We start from the raw sequence: 17,356 nt of genomic DNA on the forward strand, positions 1-17,356 counted from the left end.
GATCAATCTTATATTTATCCAGCATTTTAGCACCAACCTCAGTTCACTGGTCTTTAAGACAAATGGGGGGAAAAAAACATAAACTGTTGATGACTGTACAGCTACAGTCCAGTCCCCTTGTTACATGTCAATGACTTAACAGTTCTGAAGGTTATGAATAAAGTGACATAAGTGACAGAAACGTTACCTTTGGAAGTTGCTGGATCACAACCTGGATGAGTTTCTTTTAGCAGAGTCTGTGGCTTCTCCTCTCCATCCACACAGTCTAATAATGTGTAATTCAGTTCCTGGTGACATGACATGGTGTCTACCTCTAAGGAAAACAATGTGATTATCCATGCAAATATGTAGGAAAACTGTGTATAGTAAGTTCAATACTTCTTTGTATTGGTTCATAACTGTTTGACTTGCAAAAACAAAACCTTATGCTTTCATCTGCATTTCACTTACATAATATATAACACTATACGAAGCATATATGAAGTAGTCAGACATACACGAAACACATCATGAAACAGACCGTCACCATCAGACAAAAAAAGTCAACGGTTCATCAGGTTGTTCACTTCAACCATCATGTGGAGTAGGATAAGGTTGGAAATAAGAGGCTTGATGAGGAAAACTCTGGTTAAACTAAAAACAACAGTTTTGCAGAGACATGTTCCACATTTATGACATGTTGTCTGACCTTTTTTCTTCTACCTGTGGGGACCATGACTAGCTCTTTGCCATGATAAGCTTGACATTATTCTAAATGGCATCTTAGCTTCTGGTATTACAACACATCAACAGGAGACTGGAGTCTGAACGCAAATACTGATACAGATAATCATAATTGTGCCTCTGTGGCCCCCTACTGTGTATCAAATGCAACTGGTTAAAATAACCATATAATGAATGACCTCAAATTGACCTGGGGCTTTGTCTAAGGTCAAACAATGTCAGGAAAACTCAACACCCACCAGGCTGTTACCGGCATGAACAGTGTGATAATCATTATTACCTTGTCTTAAAAAGTTAGTTAAAGACATCAGTTCATGATCACATGAGAACAGGCTGTGGCTGGCAAATGGAAATTTTATTCAAATTGTCTTAGATTTCGAAAGAACTCAAAAAATAAAAGGCCTATATAATTTTGAGGAAACAGTAAATAATGTTACAGAATTTTTTTTAAGTACTGTAGTTTTAGAAGTGTGTTGCTTACAGATCCAAAAATGGACATACATTTTAAATTTTGTGCACATGGCACAAGGAAGTCATTTTTATGTCAAGGGAGTCATTTTTAGATCAGTTCACTTCCATTTTGTCATTCTCATTCATCTTTAATTGGTCAAACACTGCAGAACTTGCTTGTCCAGATGACTCACCACTAGTGCAGATTTCTTCAGTGGCCTTTTGGTTCATGGCAAGTACATCATCCTGCAACAATGCAGGGAGGCCAGCAGCCTGTCTGCAGTCCCTTTCCTCATGAAAACATACAGAACCAAGTCTGCAAGAGGACTCAACTGGAGGAACGATAAGTACAGGTGTGAATCACGGACCATGTGAGGTAAACATTGGCACGACAGGAAGAGCAGTAGCCTATGTATTTCAGCAGCACCAGGACTAAAGTTGCAACCATTCGCAGTTTTTCTTTAAGATGGACAGAGGTGGCGGCAGACAGGGCTCTGAGGGTCCCAGCGGAGAAGAAGATCAGCAGGGGGAAGGGATGCCCGACAACGTGGCCGACTGCCTGAACAAAACTGGTGGTGGTGAAGCTGAACCGGAGGCCTGGGCCCCAGCTGGGACTTGCACATATGAAATAAAACAAATACATTGACTTCTCTCTCTTAATAGGGAGGAAGATACGAAAAAATGTGCAGGTGAGGCCAGAAACCCGAAAGGCTTATAACATGACCTCATCTTGACCTAACAAATAATTTAAACAAAGTAAAGAAATAATATTAACATATTAACAGAGAAATAACAATAAAAGAAGAAAAAAATGAAGATAAGGGAAGATGATGATAGTAAAAAATAATAGTCGTAGTAATGATAACAACACTAAATAAATAAATGGAAAAAGGTGAGATTAAAAAAAGAAAGCAAAACAAAAAAAACCTGAAATCATTTTGGGCGAACGTGAACTGAACGTATTTCCACTTGATGAACCTTGTTGTGAACGCGTTCATTCTGGCGTTTGTGAACGGCGCTCTCTCACAGTATGACTTTGTTCAGGAGTGTGCCAGATTTCCATAGAGCCTTCTGGGAAAAACCCCAGTTACAACACACTGTAAACAGGCGTTAACATGTCGCTGAAAAACCACCCAATCTGGCAACACCTATCAGCTGTTTGGATCAGTGGCGCATGGAGGAGGCAGAGTGTCTGTATGGAGGAATACTAAAAGATAAACGGGGGTTAGTCCAAGTCGTCCAAGTAATTTGACATATTTGAGAATTTTATAAAATAGTAGTTACTTTTCCTGGTAATTACTTTCATCACGTTGTAACTCAGTTACTTTTTGGAGAAAGTAAAGTAGTAACTATAACTAATACTGGTTAAAACTGCTAAAATAATTGCTTCTGTGGTTTTATATGGGCTGAAGCAATCATTTTGAAAAATAATAGCTTGTAGCAACATATTGGGAATAAAAAGAAAAGAAAAAAGAACTATGAACTAGGTCTGTTTTGTAACTGTGAACTTATTTCAAATTTTTGAATTATGAACTATATGAACTGAACTAGTTCATTTTAAAATATGTGAACTGAACTTTGAACTTTAATCTAGAAAGTGAAATTTCCCAACACTGGTTGTATGCACCATCATGTACAAACCGTCTTCTGCTTTTGTGACGTTCTTGCGTAGCCCAACTTCCTCTTGAGATAATTGATTTCAACAAGTCTTGTGAGAAATTTCTTGTGTTTTAATTTTAAAATTTTAACTCTCAGACTTCAAATTCATTAAGAAAATTAGAGGATTAAGGGTTTTTATGAATCTTACAACTTAAATTATCTATTGCAGTTTTGGTATTAACAAAGTATAAACCCATTTAATTTTATAATTACAGTTGTAGTTATTGTAATGTTTTCACGCTTTCTTATCAGGTTATATAGTTCACAAAATGTCAGTCAACCTTTCACATAACACTGATGACAGTAATTTTGCTGATGAGGACACAATTATTAATCAAATAGAGCCGAGCAAATGTGGTGTCAACATAACGTCTGATATAGGATCCATCATCCACAAAAAGGTCACACTGTTCATGGTGAAAAACACAGACAGAATGAATGAAGTAATCACATGTAACTGATAGAAAATAATATATGTTTATATTTGAATTGACATGCAAAGTATATACATTTACATATAATAATTTGGGAGACATTTTTATCCAACATGATTTGAGAGACAATGCTAAAGCTTCAATGCAGGGGCTTGTAAGTACTTTACTTCTTTCATCTACAGTTAGTGCAAAGAGGTTGAGTACAGATAGTCCAGTAATTTTAAGCCAAAATGGGGGCCAACCTTGAACAAATTGCAACAGAAGCAAACTCAACTGATTTTGTATCCTCAACATGTCCTGAGTGAGGGGAAAAAAGCCCTGAAGAATCCCATTAGGGGAAAGTTTCAAAAAAGACCAATATATAGCGCATGCATATGCCTATTAATTATTTTTCTCACGTGAATAGGGTAAAAAAAAATACATTTAGATATCTCCATGAAAATTACCCAGTTGATTACTTACAATCAGACAAACAAAAAATGTATTACAAGTTTTTTGAAATTGTTTTCTAACATGATAAAATTTGCATACATTTGCATAAATTCTACCGTTTTGACAGCACAGGTATATATGAAGGTGCTGTGGTGGGTGGTACCGGCATGAACATTTTTCTTTTTATGGTCAGAGAATGATCATTGCCAGTCCGCAAATGTAACACCTGGGTATCTCTATAAATTAGTTGGGTGAAGAGGCATTTTTGATACCAAAGTTACAATGTTAAAGATCTGTTAAGACTTGTTAAAAAGAAGAGCCATAATGACAAATTATCTTTTTTATATCACATCTAAAACAACCCCCCCGCCCCCATTCTCTAAACTTGGTTGGTGGGTTGTAACACTTTTGTCCGTCATGCAATAGCACAGGCGTGCCAGAAACTTGTCAACTGGCCCTTTAAACATTAAAACAGACAGAGTCAAGTCCACAAAAACAGTGAACAGAACCAAAAACACGAATGCTACAGATTCAAGGAAATAAATAAAGAGAATTAACGCTGAAATGATCAGCAGAAAGTTATCAACCAGCAACAGAACTAAAACTCCCACAGTTCTTCGTTTTTCCTCAATGGCCACAGAGGTGGCAGCAGGCAGAGCAACAAAGGTCAAAACCACAAAGATGACAGAGAGAAGTATTGGTAGGAGGATGAGGAGCATGACGAGGTAGATGGAAGCTAGGTACATGGCGAGAATAATATAAAACATGAGAACACAAAGAACCCAGGGCGCGACACAGGCCAGAACAGAGGTCAGAGTTCCTCTGATGTAGGTTGGGTGGGCGATGATCATGTACCTGCAGGAAAAGAGGAGAAGGTTATATTCAGGATATCACAGCAGTGCACATTGATGCTGGATACACAGATAAGATACCTTTCCACTGCGATACACATCCTGAAGATGAGACTGATCATCATCCCATAGAGGAAACCAATCATTGTGACTAATATTATATATGCGCCTCCCACTCCAGTGTCTCCAGTCGCCAGCTCCAAGGGGATCAAGGAGCAGATCAGCACCAGATTGGACATGAGGAGGTTTGTCATAAAGAGCACAGAGACACGATGCCTTCGAGGCTGCAGGAAACAAAAAAAGAAAAGAAAACATGTTTCTTATTCACTAGACATCATATAAAAAAAGTTCACCATAAGAATTTCCATTAATGCATAAGTGGACTTGTGTTACATACCGTGCAACACAGGAAACAGAAGACCACGAGAGTTAGGGTAATGCCAGCGATGATGTTTATCCATTGCAAAACCTTCTGGCTCTCGGTGAACAACATTTTATGGCTGGTTTCCTGTGTGATGGAAGAAGCTGTGAGTAAAGGTGTGAATAAAACAATCAACTGAATATTCTAAACCAATTGGGGCAACACAAGTTCGTTATACTGAGATGGCAGGAGATGTGTTTCCAATCCAAGTGTATAACAGTTTATTCCAAAAAACAATTGCAATTTACCCCAAAGGTTGTTGACATTAATCAGCATCGTAGAAAAGAACAGGGCTTCTTCTAGGGCCGGGGCCTTTATGGTTAAAGTCAGGGACGTACATGACTATAGAGGGGCAGGGGCTCAACATCATAAAAGGGCAGTATGTGCGTTTTTTTTTCAGGCCTTCATATCAAAATAAATAAATAAAATTAAAGCAGAAGTAAGCGATCCGTTCGTTTTGGCTAATGCTGCGTTCCAGGCAGGCTTTTGAAACCGTAAATTACAGCTTCATGTCACAACTTACGATTTTGTAGCGTTCCAGGCAACCCACTCGTGTTTTTCTGACCTGTTTTACCTGTGAAAGTCACTATAACGGCCACTCGTAACTTCCGACCCGTGAACTCGTACCAGATCGAACTGGTATGACTTCACAGGTTGGAAAAACACGAGTTACGGGCTGCCTTGAACGCACCATAACAGTCCTCGTCCCTACGTCACCACATTCAGGCGCATCCCTTGGCTGCACACACAGCCCTGCATGCCGTTCTCTCTCCTCATTGGATAAAAACTGTAGGATACGAGAAAAGTTTTCTCCTCGGCTCAGAGCAGAGCAGAGTGACTGAGAGACCCGTGTTTCGGTCCAAACACTCTATGTAAGTGATTGCTGTCGGAAGATATAACTATTTAAGACTTATATTAACACAAATATATCACTTACTTCTGCTTTAAATTAAATTTACTATTACTATTAGAGAAGGCCTGCTCGCCTTCAGGACTGCAGTCAACACGCTGGACCAATTTCCCAACCAAGGCCAATATGGTATTAGGTGCACATTAACATGTCTTGCAGAAAAAAAATCACGTGAGTGAAAGTGCAAAATCTAAAATGTGACATACCAAGAAATGACTACTGTGATTGCTTCTGTGCATGTTTCAGAACAGCAGCAATGTTACAACAGCAATGTCACAATAGACTTATAGTCACAAATGGGCGCTTTTCTGAAACATAATCGTATTTAAGCTCATTGAATACTGTAAGTGTCAGCACCACAAGGAAGTGATGTTGGTGGATGTATAACTCACAAAAGTTTAAGTCGCTCCACTGTCCCGTCTCTCCGCCCCTCAGAGACAGATAAGAGCAGCAGCGGACAGAGAGGCTGCGTTGGGCTCAACACACACACATTATACAGTGTCTAATACAAGGAAATGCTTTTTTTTTTTTTACACCGTTACGCCGTTGTTGTTTTTTAACATCCTCAAGCACAACAGGAATTTATTTACTTGTTAAAAAAACACACACGCAGTACTGAAAGTATAGACAACTGTCACAAAATTACTACAAATTACTAGAAATCTCAAAAAACCATGTTGTTTCTCAGGCAAGTTCTTCAGGAGGGACTGGGAGAGCCGCATCTTCCCTCTTGTTGTTATTAATCCAACAGAAATCTCTACAAACCTGCTCGTTTGTATCCAAATCAGCTGAACGAACGGCAGCGTCCTTCGAGTAGTTGTTTAGTGACTGACAGCAGCTGGCAGCGGCTCCACATGTTTGTGCGTCTCTCCTCCTCCAGTCCGTCACTGACAATAAGTTTGTAGACGAGGCGGAACTTCGCAGAAACTCATGTAATCGTGTGCGTATCAAGAAAACCCACCGGCCGTTAAGATACCCCTCCTCAGAGCGACTTCCTGTTGGTAATTTCACCCTTGAAACATTACTAACGTCAAGCCAGCCCTCACGTTTTGCTGTGCGCGCATATACTATGCATTATGGCAAGAGCGAGAAAGGACTGATTTCCAACATGATCAAATGTCTCCTCAAGAAATTCAATCATTTAATCAACAACGGCAATTTAGAAAAGGAAAAGCAAAAAAATATGTGTATATTATACAGTATTATGTTACACAAAGGTCATTCAATGTGCTTTACAGAGAAAATGCATTAAAAATATTAGTAAAAGCATATAGAGAATGAAAACATAATAGCAGTGTATTGGGAAAATACACTCTTGGAGGTTTTTCCTTACAAGCACAGATTACATTAAAATAGATCATATCCGGTTAAAGGGCAGGATTAGAAGATTAAATGAAGGCAAGGGAGGATAACTGAATTCATTGCTTCTTTTCAAGCCGGTTATGGTCTTATGTGCCTCCTTTACTTCCTCTGATTTTTTCCTCCTTCTGTCTCTCTGCCTAACAACCTGTGGTCATTTATGCTGCTGGTCTGCTGGTATCAGTGTCACTGTCCATCCTGCAACAACACACTGAGGCCAAAAACTTGTCTGTGGCTCCTTTCCTTAATAAAATATACAAAAATAAATCTGCAAGAGGACTGAGCTTTATGAAAAGAAAAGAGAGATACCAGAGGTCCGTGTTATACCTTTCGACAAGGACCAAAATGATGGTGGAGAGAAATTTTGTGAAACAAACTTTACCTTTGAAAGCTGGTGGAAAACAACCTGGATATTCCTCTTGACAGTTTTCTCGTTTGTATCAGTCTGGTCTTGTCTAATGCAACAAAAAAAATTGCAACTTGTGTCATGAAGGCGATTTGTCATGGGATTTCTGCTGCTTCTTATCTCTGCCTCTCAGGAAGAGGTGGGGTTTTTCAAGTCATCAGGTTTAGGCAATAAGAGTTCTTAGTTAGGGTCAGAAAAAGAAAAAATGTATTGCGACATTTTTATTTTTTATTTTTTTATGGTTCCCTGAATGTAGTTTTCTAGTGAATTCAACACGGAGCAGACTGGACTGTACTACACCCGCTACAGAGACCTGTTTGCTGTCCCTCCACTAATCAAAATTTAACTATACACAGTCCCTGTCAAAAAAGGTACAGGATTATACCCTTTAAAAAAAGATTGGATCTCCTGTCTCCTTTCCTTAGTGAAACGTGGCATGAGCCAGAAGTATTTTCTGCCCTAAATTAATCTTGCCCCCCTGACCTTAAAGCAGAAGTAAGCGATATTTTTTGTGTTAATATAAGTCTTAAATAGTTATATCGTCCGACAGCAATCACTTACATAGAGTGTTTGGACCGAAACACAGGTCTTTCAGTCACTCTGCTCTGCTCTGAGCCGAGGAGAAAACATTTATCGTATCCTACAAGTTTTATCCAATGAGGAGAGAGAACGGCATGAAGGGCTGTGTGTGCAGCCAAGGGATGCGCCTGAATGTGGTGACGTAGGGGCGAGGACCAATAGATCCATGACGAGGGCGGGGGCTGCTAACTCCATCCGCTGACAAGATGTTATGGTGCGTTCAAGGCAACCCGTAACTCGTGTTTTTCCGACCTGTGAAGTCATACCAGTTCAATCTGGTACGAGTTCACGGGTCGGAAGTTACGAGTGGCGGTTATACTGTAATGACTTTCACAGGTAAAACAGGTCGGAAAAACATGAGTGGTTTGCCTGGAACGCTACAAAGTCGTAAGTCGTGACTTGAAGCTGTAATTTACGGTTTCAAAAGCCTACCTGGAACGCAGCATTAGCCAAAACGACCGGATTGCTTACTTCTGCTTTAACATTCATGTAGATACCCCCTCATGTCACTCTGCTGCTGAGCTCCTCCACCCACTTGACTGTTCAAATCTGCAGCAACACATTGATGCCCCCACACACTCCAAGGGGCACACGCTTCGGGAGTGGGCTTTCTGCTCTGCTGCCCCCCCCTCTGGAGTGGCCTCCCAGACCACCAGAGGGCACTGCTGTGGACATTACCTAAAAACCCACCTTTTTAAAAGAGCATATCACTGCTGATTTTATGTGTATATGCACAGATTTTAATTTGAAGCACTTTGAGATTTGTTTTATGAAAAGTGCATTAGAGGTAAAAATGTATTATTATTATTAATTTATTATGCTGGGAGTCACATTCATGTTAGAAACTATTAACTTGCTATAAACTGTAGGCGCTTTGCTTCTCTGTGTCTTTGTCTCCCTCTGTTGTTTTTATTGTAGTCATATAAAGCTTAATTAAATTAAATTTTTAGATTTATCTGAGACAAATATTTTCAGAAAGGATTTGTGAGAAATGATGATACCAAAGGTGCTCAAATTGACAATGAACAAATATAAATAAGTTACATATTGTTTTGTTTATCAAAAATAATGTAGAAAGTACTTACAACAAATACTACAGTACTGTTGTAAACTATAATTGTGCAAAAGTTAAACAAGCATAAAACGGACAAATATGTAAAAATGAGAGATGTGGTTATAATGGCAGCGATCATGCTGCAGATTATCTCTCGGCTACTTGATAATATAACAAAGCATCAACTTTTAATAGACATGAAGAGAAAACAAAACTTTGTGTGCTCAGTGAATATGTAGTTAGACATTTCTTCCTCAATTTTTCTATTTCTCCTTCTTTCTCTGTCTACATGGAGTGACTGTCTATAAGTTGATATCATTCATTCTGATATCTCTGTCACTGTTCATCCTGCAACGACACACACAGGCCAAAAACTTGTCTGCAGCTCCTTTCCTGCTGAAAACATAGAGAAACAAGTCTGCAAGAGGACTGAACCTCAGGAAAGTCACTGAAACAGTGAAGGTAAAACGATTCCTTGATGCTTTTGCAAGGAAACCAATGGTGACAGGCAAGAACAACAATGTGTAAATGAGTAGCACCAAAACCAAAATGGCCACAATTCGGCGTTTTTCATCAGGAGGGACACTGATGGCTGCAGACAGAGCTTTAATGGTCCCAAACAGGAAGAATATGAACAGAGGGAAAGGGGGGAGGAGGAGGAGGACAGCATAGATGATTTCCATGGCCTCAAGATGATTTCCAAAACTGAAGGATATAACAAATATTAAGACTAGAATAAAGACCCAGACCATGACAGAGAACACCACAGAGGTCTTGATGTTTCTTCTGAAGTGGTACCACAGCGGCCAGGCGACGACCAAATACCTGTAATAGACAGACACACACATCGTCTTTGTGGAGCATCTGAATTATGATGAAATAAAATGTTCAGACAGAGAAAAGCTACACACAGCTATAGCTACCTTTCCAGGGAAACACACACCATGAAGCAAACGCTGCGGCCATCAGGCTATGTGCATAAATTCCATTGAAGATTGTAATGATTAAATTCTGAGGTTTTGCCACAAACGAGATCATGGAGCAGAGCTGAACGATGTCAGAAATGAGAAGGTTGATGATGTAGATCGGAGCCACGTGATCCTTTCTGACCTGCAGGAAAACATTGAGAAGAGTAAACACAGTGGTTGGAAACTGATGACATGTTTTTATCTTGTTCTGCTGAAAACTGCACTCATATGAATTTGTCATCAAACTCTTCCTCAGTCATGAACTGAGTTCTCACCTGAGAGTAAAGTCCATAGATGGCCACTAGGGTCAGTGGGAGGCCGATACTGATGATGATGCACAACACCACATCAATGAAGTCCTCATATCTTCGAGGCATGTTGCTTTCAAAGTTGTACTCGATATTGCTGTCATTGTAGCTTTCATAGGTGTTATAGAAATCTTCCATTGTTCAGTGTGAAACCTGTTGTTTGACAGTAAAACAAGTTTTTTCTTGATGTTTACTTCATACTGTTCAGTGATGATGCTAAAGCTGTGAACTGCTGCTCACACAGTCGTTTGGATTCACTTCATTTGAGATGGTGGAAATAAAATTATCTTCTTCGTAAACAAAGAAATTCACATTCTCCCTCCTCCTTGTGACGTGTGTTGTCAAATTGATGATTTTGTTTGCATGCTGCAGTGTGTTGAGCCCTCGGGGTCATCGTAATCCGTAGCAACCTGTTGTTTCCTCTCTTTACCACCATCTTGTTAAAATCTGTCTTGTTGGTCGCAGCGACTGCTCTGAATCAGCCATCTTAATCTTGTGAGCATCTCCACTCAATCTTGAGTGTCTGCTGATGTGTTTTATGTTTCACAATGGTGAATATTACCAACCTCTACTTCCAAATCCTAATCACTATTGAAATTCTAATGTTGGTTATAAAGTTAATCATTAGTCAAAAGTATAGTAAAATTTTAGGCTTTGTCTACATTGGCTATATTTTCACTGTTTCAGGATATCCCCACACACACATCCTGTGATAGGTGTAATAAAGTAATTTGATAAAATGTTTAGTATTAATATTACATTAGTTCCTGATAGCTACACATTGATTACCTACCAATTTTCCACACAGTACAACTGTAGTACAGTGTAAAAAAAAAAAAAAAAAAAAATTAAAATTAGCCCAAATCTCAAAAACATGAGGCAAGAGAGAGGAAAAACTGAAAATATCAAACAAAAAATATAACTGTATATTAATTTACATCAACAGTCCAGGTCCATGTATAAATAACTTAACTGTTTTTTTCTGAATTATGTTAGACATAGATTAAGAGAAATAATGCAGCAGAAAGTTTACCTTTGAAAGCTGGTGGAAAATAACCTGGATGTTTATTTCATGATTTCTCATCAGTCTGGTCACATCTATGCAGTAACTCTGCAATATATACCACGAAGGAGGTTCTTCATCTAATCTCTGCTTCATCTCTGCTTCTCACGAAGTGAAGTGTTTCACTTTTTTACTGCCGGATGTAAAACATGTGTGCATGGCATCTCTGTATTCATTTTTTCCTATTACTTTTGTTGAAAATATGCATTACATAATTTAAAAGTGCCCAAATGACAACCTGCAAGTGGGAGAAATGTTATTAGAAAGTTGTGGTGGGTAAAGAGGTTTCCAAAGATGTTCAAATTTACAATTAATAAAGATAAACAGACAGTATGTTCATAGGAAATAACAATGAAGAACTTACAAACAAAAATGCAATTCTGGTTAGACATTATTTATAATCAGGAGAAAGTTGAACCTGCAGAAAACAGAAAAAGATTTAAGTCTGAGAGAGCTGAGGTAATATTAGCACGGTGGCCATGCTGCAGATTATCTCAGCTAATTAAAGTGATATACGTTCTACTTTTCAGTCTAAAGTTCAATAATGATACACATGAACTTTGAACAGAATGTTTAATGTATTTCTTGAAGCTGTCACAGTGCAGCACAGCAGATGAAGCCACAATTAAATGTCTTGTTGAAACGTCAGAAGCATCTTGGACTGATTCCCCGGTATCAACTTGGATTCCCTCAAACCACCTTCATTCATCTCTGCCCCTGTAAACCCAGCAGTCTTCTGTCTGTCTCTTGGTTCTTGTTCTTGTTTTCATACAAAAAATACGTTTACAAAAAGTAAACAAATAATATGTTTTTATTTAGAAATTATGAATAAAGAATTGAAACAAAAAAAATTAACTTTGGTTGGACATTAGTAACAAGAGCAATGTTAAAATGTATAAAACAGACAATATGAAGATGTAAGAATAAGAGAGTTGTTGTTATAATGACAGAGTGGTCATCAATCAATCAAATCAAAATAAACTTTGCTGCTGATTGTCTCAGTTTATTAAAGTGATATAAACTTTGCTTTCCTGACTTAAGTGTAATAATGATATACATGAACTTTTAAAGGGATAGTTCAACATTTTGGCAAATTGGCCCATTGCCATAATCGCTATAGTCATAGCAGTATGTTCGTTACCTTTAATTGTTGGCGTAAACTATTTTTAGAATGGTGGAGCGGAGCCGTGAGCTGCTCAGAGCTACGCTACGGAGGCTCATGGGATTTCTTGGTTTCCCACATCAAACTCATCAAATACACAATCCAACAACTCCAAAACGCTCTGGTGGACAAGTTGTGACCTTCACATTCACCACGCTATGAGATAATGACAGAACGTTGCGAAACTGAGCCGTTTTCGAGGTGAATACAGAGTCTGCTTGCTGAAAAACTGTCCCTGAACGCAACGCGCATCAGCGGTTTTGCATGAATTTACCTGACAAAACAACTCGTAACGTTCTGTTATTATCTCATATTCATTTTGCTGATAAGGACACAATTATTAATCAAATAGAGCCGAGAAAATGTAGTGTCAACATAACGTCTGATATTGGATCCATCGTCCACAAAAAGGTCACACTGTTCATGGTGAAAAAGACAGACAGACTGAAGTAATCACATGTAACTGATAGAAAATAATATATATTTATATTTGAATTGACATGCAAAGTATATACATTTACATGTAATAATTTGGCAGACATTTTTATCCAACATGATTTGAGAGACAATGCTAAAGCTTCAATGCAGGGGCTTGTAAGTACTTTACTTCTTTCATCTACAGTTAGTGCAAAGAGGTTGGGTAAAGAAGATCATCGAAAGTGGATACTAAGTGCTATTAAGACATGTTTTGAGTGTTAGATGTGATGATGATGTGTTCAGTCACTTGTTCCACCATCGGAGAAACCACAGACCAAAACAGTCTGCATCAAAGCCAGAAGACGTTCTTGAGAAACACCCAGTGGCTAACAGTGAGTTTAAGTCTGCATGATTGAGTTCCAGTAGATGGGGTGTGCTCCCACGTACTTGAACTCAAAAAGGTTACTTTGAAGGCAGCTTTAGTGGCTTGAAATTGATTAGGTGGACATGATCTATTTGGACCAGGTAGAACAAGGTAGGCAGTGGTCAAGGTGAGAGACAACCATGGGCTGTACCAACAGCCGTGAGGTAAGGCCTGACCTTTCCGATTTTTATGGTCAGAGAATCGCCAGTCCTCAAACGTAGCACCTGGGTATCTCTAGAAATTAGTTGGGTTAAGAGGCATTTTTGATACAAACGTTAAAATGTTAAAGATTTGTTAAGACTTGTTAAAAAGAAGTGCCATAATGACAAATTATCTTTTTTATATCACATCTAAAACAACCCCGCCGCCCCCATTCTCTAAACTTGGTTGGTTGGTTGTAACACTGTTGTCCGTGATGCAATAGCACATGCGTGCCAGAAACTTGTCAACTGGCCCTTTAAACATTAAAACAGACAGAGTCAAGTCCACAAAAACAGTGAACAGAAAAAAAAGAGTGCTACAGATTCAAAGGAATTAATAAAGGAAATGAAGACTGAAATGATCAGCAGAAAGTTATCAACCAGCAACAGAACTAAAACTCCCACAGTTCTTCGTTTTTCCTCAATGGCCACAGAGGTGGCAGCAGGCAGAGCGACGAAAGTCAAAACCACAAAGATGACAGAGAGAAGTATTGGTAGGAGGATGAGGAGCACGTTGAGGTAGATGGAAGCTAGGTGCATGAAGGCGAAAAAAATATAAAACATGAGAAAACAAAGGACCCACGGCGCAACACAAGCCAGAACAGAGGTCAGAGTTCCTCTGATGTAGGTTGGGTGGGCGATGATCATGTACCTGCAGGAAAACACGAGAAGGTTATAATCAGGGTATGATATCACAGCAGCACATTGATGCTGGATATACAGATAAGATACCTTTCCACTGCGATACACATCCTGAAGATGAGACCGATTATCAACGCAAAGCAGAAACCGGTCATTGAGAATGCTTGTATATACAGGACTCCCATTCCCATGTCTGCAGTTATTAGCGCCAAGGGGATCAAGGAGCAGATCAGCACCAGATTGAAGATGAGGAGGTTTGTGACAAAGAACACAGAGACATGATGCCTTCGAGGCTGCAGGAAACATGAATGAAAAAAGAAAAGAAAACATGTTTCTTATTCACTAGACATCATATAAAAAAAGTTCACCATAAGAATTTCCATTAATGCATAAGTGGACTTGTGTTACATACCGTGCAACACAGGAAACAGAAGACCACGAGAGTTAAGGTAATGCCAGCGATGATGTTTATCCATTGCAAAACCCTCAGGCTCTCGGTGAACAACATTTTATGGCTGGTTTCCTGTGTGATGGAGGAAGCTGTGAGTAAAGGTGTGAATAAAACTATCAACTGAATATTCTAAACCAAGGGCAACACAAGTTCGTTATACTGAGACGGCAGGAGACGTGTTTCCAATCCAAGTGTATAACAGTTTATTCCATAAATACTAAAAAAATAGAACAATTGCAATTTACCCCAAAAAGGTTGTCGCTTCTTCTAGGGCCGGGTCCTTTAAAAAAAATCACGTTGAGTGCAAGTGCAAAGTACAAGCTACACATCTAAAATGTGACAAAACCAAGACATGACTACTGTGACTGCTACTGTGCATGTTTCAGAACAGCAGCAATGTTTACAACAGCATGTATAACTCACAAAAGTTTAAATCGCTCCACTGTCACGTCTCATCCATGTGCATTATTGTGCACACGCAGAGTTATCGATGAGGCAGCATCTTGTGTACTCCCTCTCTCTCCCTCTCTCTCTCTCTCTCTCTGTGAGGGACAGATAAGAGCAGCAGCGGACAGAAAGGCTGCGTTGGCCTCAACACACACACACACACACATACCCGTGTCTATTACAAGGAAATGTTATACTGTTTGTGTGATTGAATGCGTTTTTTCCATAATGTGAAGCACTCTGTGTACGCGTACTATGATGGGTGGGTGCTATATAAATAAAGTTTTACTTAGGCTACTTACTTTTCCTACTTACATGCGTTGGCTACCGTAGGCCTACGCAGCGTAAGGTTGATAACCCTGGCTTTTTTTTTTTACACCGCCGTTGTTTTTATTTTAACATCCCCATGCACAACAGGAATTTATTTAGGCTACTTGTTGAAAAAACACACACGCAGTAGCCTACTGGACGTATAGACAACTGTCACAAAATTACTACAAAACTTAATAGAAATCTTTAAAAAAAACATGTTGTTTCTCAGGCAAGTTCTTCAGGAGAGGTTTTTTTCCCACTTCATGTTTCCTTACGACACCCGCATCTTCCCTCTTGTTGTTATTAGTAATCTCTCTACGAACCTGCTCGTTTGTATCCAAATCAGCTCGGTCTCTGTGAACAAAAAGCAGCGTCCTTCAAGTAGGTGTTTTAGTGACTGACAGCAGCTGGCAGCGGCTCTACATGTTTGTGCCTCTGTCCCCCCAGTCCGTCACTGGCAGTAAGTTAGTAGCCTAGACGAGGCGGAACTTCGCAGGAACTCTTGGGCATAAGAGCAACAACTTGAATGAAACCGCTTAAAATCCCTGGGTGCTCCGCGCCGACTAGTGGTATGTAGCGGTATAGGCAGCTGCTGCAGCCTGGCAGCCTGAGCCTGTGAGCCTGAACTCAGGCAGGGTGAAATAACGCACAGATCTACAGATTGCCACACGCATTTTAAACCAAAGTTTTGCTTTGCGTCAGGTGTTTCTTTGATTTCACTTTGTGCCTTAAAACCGTATAACAAACACCTACTCTTTGATTATCCCACACTACAGCTCAGGGCCGGCTCTAGCCATGTTGGTGCCCTAGGCGAGATTACTCCCAGGCGCCCCCCCAACAATGATCATAACAATAACATAGCAGTGTATCTCTATGTCCCCTCTGACGCTGAGATACACAACATGCACAACAATCAGTAAAATTTAATTGAGTAAATCCTGGGTGAAGACATGAAAAAAAAATAGTCCACAGTCATGATAATAACCTGTTGTGGTGCTTGCAATGGGTATACGAAAGTCTTGACTTCACAAAAGCAGTGGAAGAATTAAGGCCTTGTGAGTATAAATGTTATCTGTCATTCTATTTCACCAAATGTCTCAAATGTGACATAAAAGAAGCTAAATATTGACTTCACATTACATTTCAAACTTCATGAGATGTGTGTAGCCCTATGAGAAACTTGCTTTTTTTTTGTCCAAACAAAATATCAACTAAACAAACAAAATTTACAATATTTAAGGGGTTTTGATTAATCTTACAACTTAAATGATCTATTGTAGTTCTGGTATTAACATATTAGTCTACTTGCCAACAATGAGTACCCGGAAATGTTGAGTACCCCAAAGTTTTATGTTAGAAATATATAGTATGGGTCTCCAGTATTCAGAAACTGCCGGATGCTAACTTATATATATTGGGCAATTAGCACAATTGACATAATTAGCATAAATTAGCATAGTTGCCTATATGGGCAATATTTCAACAAAATTGACTTGGCTGATCTGGGCAATATTGGAGGGGTTTTAAACCGGAAGGGACCAGATTGAAATCCATCAAAATCGGCCCACTGGCGGTTTAAATCTGGTCACTACCGGTTTAGACAGCCATTTTGAATTTTGAAAATATCAGAAATGGATTCAGCATCATCAATAACCCCTAAAACCACTCCAATATTGCCCAGATC

General features: G+C 39.2%; 2 long non-coding RNA genes and 1 pseudogene across 5 annotated transcripts; all 3 read right to left on the reverse strand.

The window, feature by feature from the left end:
* Nucleotides 1-3,356: 3,356 nt before the first annotated feature.
* Nucleotides 3,357-6,754, reverse strand: LOC310998133. 2 transcript variants are annotated; one of them, XR_014595971.1, is made up of 4 exons: nucleotides 6,646-6,754; nucleotides 4,947-5,057; nucleotides 4,631-4,833; nucleotides 3,357-4,553 (listed from the first exon to the last, which is right to left on the reverse strand). It is a non-coding gene; the product is annotated as an uncharacterized lncRNA (long non-coding RNA). The 2 variants fall into 2 exon arrangements; XR_014595972.1 differs by lacking the exon at nucleotides 6,646-6,754 and adding an exon at nucleotides 6,273-6,386.
* Nucleotides 6,755-9,580: 2,826 nt separating this feature from the next.
* On the reverse strand, nucleotides 9,581-10,692 carry LOC310997707 (proteinase-activated receptor 2-like; annotated as a pseudogene). The gene is made up of 3 exons: nucleotides 10,522-10,692; nucleotides 10,202-10,388; nucleotides 9,581-10,103 (listed from the first exon to the last, which is right to left on the reverse strand). The product of its transcript is annotated as a proteinase-activated receptor 2-like (transcript).
* Nucleotides 10,693-12,903: 2,211 nt separating this feature from the next.
* Nucleotides 12,904-16,116, reverse strand: LOC310998135. Of its 2 annotated transcripts, XR_014595974.1 has the most exons (5): nucleotides 15,996-16,107; nucleotides 15,337-15,453; nucleotides 15,159-15,193; nucleotides 14,553-14,755; nucleotides 12,904-14,472 (listed from the first exon to the last, which is right to left on the reverse strand). It is a non-coding gene; the product is annotated as an uncharacterized lncRNA (long non-coding RNA). The 2 variants fall into 2 exon arrangements; XR_014595973.1 differs by having other exon boundaries at nucleotides 15,337-16,116.
* Nucleotides 16,117-17,356: the final 1,240 nt, after the last annotated feature.

The sequence above is a fragment of the Trachurus trachurus genome, assembly GCF_905171665.1.
Source record: "Trachurus trachurus genome assembly, chromosome: 15".
NCBI lineage: Eukaryota > Metazoa > Chordata > Actinopteri > Carangiformes > Carangidae > Trachurus > Trachurus trachurus.